The 4,913-nt window shown below is 52.7% G+C and overlaps 1 pseudogene; it reads left to right on the top strand.

The window, feature by feature from the left end:
- The first annotated feature begins 842 nt into the window (after nt 1-842).
- Nucleotides 843-1,415, top strand: LOC112633378 (annotated as a pseudogene).
- The last annotated feature ends 3,498 nt before the right edge of the window (nt 1,416-4,913 follow it).

Raw genomic sequence — 4,913 nt, 5'->3', positions numbered from 1 at the left:
TAGGAGTAATTAGGCAGGCGTCCCTGCAGTGATTAAACACCAAGGGAAGACTGTCTTCCCGAGTCCATGACTGGCGCCGGAGTTTTTGGTTCACGGATAAAACGCCTCTCTCCTCTATCTCTACCAGAAAAGGAAAGGAACTGAAATTAAAGGAAGAGAAAGATTGAAGGGTGGCGCTGAAATTGAAAGGAGAAAGAGGTTGAGGGATAGTGAGAGAGGTTGGAGAAGAGAGTAAAAAGAGGCCGCTTACCCGATTTAAAATTGGTGAGATGTTCCTTGGGCTGGTTGGTCTGAGGACCTGAGGTCATAGGTAGATCTTTCTCACGGAGCAAAGACAGGAGGACAAGGGATTGGTCTCCCAAGGGAGGTCCCCCAGTCCGAGTCACGGCACCAAATGTCACGCACATCCCTGTGAAGAGACCACCAACAGGCTTTGTGTGAGCAATAAAACTTTTTAATCACCTGGGTGCAGGTGGGCTGAGCCCGAAGAGAGAGTCAGCAAAAGGAGATAGGTGGGGGGCAGTTTTATAGGATTTGTGTAGATAATGGAAAATTAGTCAAAGGGGTTGTTCTCTGGCAGGCAGGGGCAGGGGTCCCAAGGTCCTTGGTGGGGAGCTTCTGAGACTTATTGTCCAGGAGAAGGAATTTCACAAGATAATGTCATCAGTTAAGGCAGGAACTGACCATTTTTCACTTCTTTTGTGATTCTTCAGTTGCTTCAGGCCATCTGGATGTATATGAGCAGGCTTGGGCTCAGAGACCTGACAGCTGCCATCCAGCAGCCATTACCCAGCTGTGGTCCAGAGCCAAGTGGCAGCAGAGCAAGAGGCATCAGCTACTGCCAAGCCCAGAGCCATTTCCATCCTGCAGAAGAAGACCCACCACCCACAGCTTCTGCCATCTCTCTCCTCTTTTTTCCTCAGCCACAGGCTCCCAAACATGACAGCCATCATCAAAGAGATCGTTAGCAGAAACAAAAGGAGATATCAAGAGGATGGATTCGACTTAGAATTAACCTATATTTATCCAAACATTATTGCTATGGTATTTCCTGCAGAAAGACTTGAAGGCGCATACAGGAACAATACTGATGATGTAGAAACGTTTTTGGATTCAAAGCATAAAAACCATTACAAGATATACAATCTTTGTGCTGAAAGACATTATGACACCGCCAAATTTAACGGCAGAGTTGCACAATATCCTTTTGAAGACCATAACCCACCACAGCTAGAACTTATCAAACCTTTTGTGAAGATCTTGACCAATGGCTAAGTCATGTTGCAGCAACTCACCATAAAGCTGGAAAAGGACAAATTGGTGTAATGATTCGTGCATATTTATTACATAGGGGCAAATTTTTCAAAGCACAAGAGGCCCTAGATTTCTAAGGGGAAGTAAGGACCAGAGACTAAAAGGGAGTAACTGTTCCCAGTCAGAGGTGCTATGTGTATTATTACAGCTACCTGTAAAAGAATCATCTGGATTAGACCAGTGGCACTGTTGTTTCACAAGTGTTTGAAACTATTCCAATATTCAGTGGCAGAACTTTCAAGCCTCAGTCTGTGGTCTGATAGCTAAAGGTGAAGATACATTCCTCCAATTCAGGACTCACACGATGGGAAGACAAGTTCTTGTACTTTGAGTTCTCTCAGCCATTACCTGTGTGTGGTGATATGAAAGTAGAGTTCTTCCACAAGCAGAACAAGATGCTAAAAAAGGACAAAATGTTTCACTTTGGGTTATATACATTCTTCATACCAGAAACAGAGGAAACCTCAGAAAAAGTAGAAAATGGAAATCTATGTGATCAAGAAGTTGATAGCATTTGCAGTATAGAGCATGCAGATAATGACAAGGATTATTATTTTGTTAAAGTACTTACTTTAACAAAAACTGACCTTGACAAAGCAAATAAAAAACAAAGCCAATCATGGAAGAGCTCCTGGCCCAGGCCCTGGCCTTGGACAACGGTCAGAAAGCTCTTCCTTTAATCAATGCAGCTGATACTGGCCAACACCTGTAAGACTGCCTAGAGAGGACATGAAATGACTAAATCTTGGCCCCAGTTCAGAGACAGCGTCTGGTGACAGACTCCCACTTTCCACAATTTCCCCAGGCCCACCCCCAAGTCCCTCCCTGCACAGGCACCTGAGCAGAGGAGACAGACAGCAGCCCTACCCTGGTGGTGTCCACACCCCGGCTACCTGGCCATCTCAGACTCACCTATACCAGTCACACTGAGAAGTCCTCAGAGGACACATCAGCCTTGTTTAACTCAGTATTTCCCCAGGACTCCTTCTCCCCAGCTCTACCCTGGGTGTGGAGGACCCTCTGTGAAGGACAGACAACAGGCAGTCTCCTGGTCAGACCTCATCCATCCAGGCTGGTGAGCACACTCACAAATCCAGCTTCATTCAAACAGCAAAATGATTCCCACACAAGTGACATCTGACAGTTCTTGTGTTCAGCAAAGCCATGGGACAGGCAGGACTGCCCAGGGCTCCACATTTCCAGGCCAGGAGCAGCAGCCTCACACAGCCTACCCCAACCCCCAGTGCCAGCCTGAGCAGGAGAGGTACCCCCCAACTCCAGGCTCAGCCCTTTACAGGCTCAGCCCTGCAGACCTTATCAGTGCCTTGGCTGATGACCCCTCTTATCCAGACATCTCAAGCTCAGCCATAAAAGGAAAGCGAACATGGCTTTCTCTGGTACATGCCAAGAGCTCATGCTCCAAAAACGCTCTTGGACAGAACAAAGATGCTCACCCCTCCCCACTGGTCCTTGCAGGTGCTGCTGAGACACTCCCATCCCTCAGGGATTCATGGGAGGGCACCATGTGACTGGAACCCAGCAGCCTGCATAGAGACCTTAGAAAGGTCTCTGTCACCTCCCAGTTCAACCTGCCCAGGAGGGTCCTGTGGCCCGTGCATGGTGCAGCTCCCAGGAAGCTGCCCAGGGAGGCCCTGTCCGTACCTCTGCAGCTGCAGAGCCCATGCCTATCTACCTTCTGGAAGGCGCAGCTTCTGCAGTGGGGATTTTAGGATGGGGCAGAGCTTTGGGGAGGGAGATGCCAGGTGGAGGGAAGATCAGAGAATGTTTGGGAACCCGGCCTGTGGTTGCCAAGAAAGTTGGAAGACCTTCTGAGCCTGCAGAAACTGAGGCCAGGCATAGTAGCTCACACCCATATTCCCAGGGCTTTAGGAGGCCAAGAAGGCAGGATTGCCTGAGGCCAGGAGTTTGAGACCAGCCTGAGGAACAAAGCAAGACCCTCATCTCTATAAAAAATAATTTTTAAAAAAATTATCTGGGCATGGTGGCAGGCACCTGTGGTCCCAGCTACTCGGAGGCTGAAGCAAGAGGATCACCTGAGCCCAGGAGTTGGAGGCTGCAGTGAGCTCTGATTGTGCCACTACACTCCAGCCTGGGCGACAGAGCTAGACTCTGTCTTTTCAAAAGGTGGGGAGAGATAGGGGCTAAACAGAACAGTGGTCACCAGAGCCTGTGGAGAGGGAGGGGTGGCCGCTCTGACCACTGCCCAGCCTGAGTGACCCCAGTGTGCCTCTTCCCCTTGGCCTTCAGCCCGCAAGGCAGCATCCTCACCTGCCCCACAGAAGGGGGTTGCTCCCCAGGTTACTCCGCCCAGAGAAGCCCCACAGAGGCCTGGGGTGCTGCAAGGAGCTGCTTCCTGTGTGTCAGGCTCCATCATCGGCCAGGTATGCTCTGAGCCAACACCCTAGCCTGGGCCACGGCGGGGACCCTGTCCAGGTGGCCGGGAGGGTACAGGAGTCCCTTAGCCCCAAGTCCAGGGCTGGGGAGAAATCCTCAGGTGGGGGCAGCAGCGTCTGGGCTGACTGTTCACCCCCAGCCCCGAGCCCGGCAGCTCTGCTGCCTGGGAATCTCTGCTAATTGGCCCCCAGCACCTCCCGGGCTGAACGTTGCTCAAACACGTCAAACTTGCCACTTGATTGACAACGTGTCACTGTTCCATGAGGTTTCTGAGGTGTTCCCGGGACTCGGCAACCTTGGAAGTTGGATAAAGAACTCCAGGAAACTGGCAGGTCAGTCAGCGGCCAGAAGTGAGGCCCTGGCGCTGGGGCTGTGAAGGATTGTGGGGATCATAGGAGGCCATAGGGCTCATGAGGGCCTGTGGGGTTCATGGAAGCGTGGGGGGCACATGGAGGCCTGTGTGGTGCATGGGAACCTGTGGGGTGCATGGAGAACTGTGGGGTACATGGGGGACTGCGGAAGTGCTGTGGAATCCATGGGTAACTGTGGGGTTCATAGACGGCTATGGGGTGCATGGAGGGCTGTGGGTTCAGAGAGACAGGGCCCCTGAACCCCTGGGACCCCAAAGCCTTGTGGGGAAACTGACAGTGTGGGTAAGCCCCGCCCCACCATGACACTGCAGCCCCGAGGCAGAGCAGGAGACTGCCCAGTTCCCTGGCTCTTCCCATCCTGGTCTCTGTGTCTGCGCCTTGCTCCATACCCAACCCAAGGCATCTGGTCCCGCAGGGTGGGGGACATGTCTTGCTAGGAGATATCTGTCTTCACCATGCCCAGGTGCCCCAGGCAGGATTCCCTACTGGGGGATCCCTCCGATGCCCCATGGTCCCACTTGTACCATCACTCTTCCGCATTGACCCGCCCACGAAGGCCACAACTGTGGGAGCAAGCAGAGGGCCCTCATCCATCAGTCTCTGATCCCCCACAGCCCAGGAGCCAGCCCCCAGCCAGTTCTCCCTGCTCAGCCGTGTATCCTGGCTCCCAGCCTGGCTCCATCACTGGGGCCCCAGCCCATGTCCAGCCTTTTGGGGTGAGAGCGGGGGTGAGGTGCTGGGCAATGCCACCACCTGACAGCCTGACATTTCCAAACAGCCTGGCCCCGCCTCCTCCGCAGGCAGGACCAGCAC

The sequence above is a fragment of the Theropithecus gelada genome, chromosome 10 (genome assembly GCF_003255815.1).
Source record: "Theropithecus gelada isolate Dixy chromosome 10, Tgel_1.0, whole genome shotgun sequence".
Classification (NCBI taxonomy): domain Eukaryota; kingdom Metazoa; phylum Chordata; class Mammalia; order Primates; family Cercopithecidae; genus Theropithecus; species Theropithecus gelada.
This window is presented reverse-complemented; position numbering and strand designations above follow the sequence as displayed.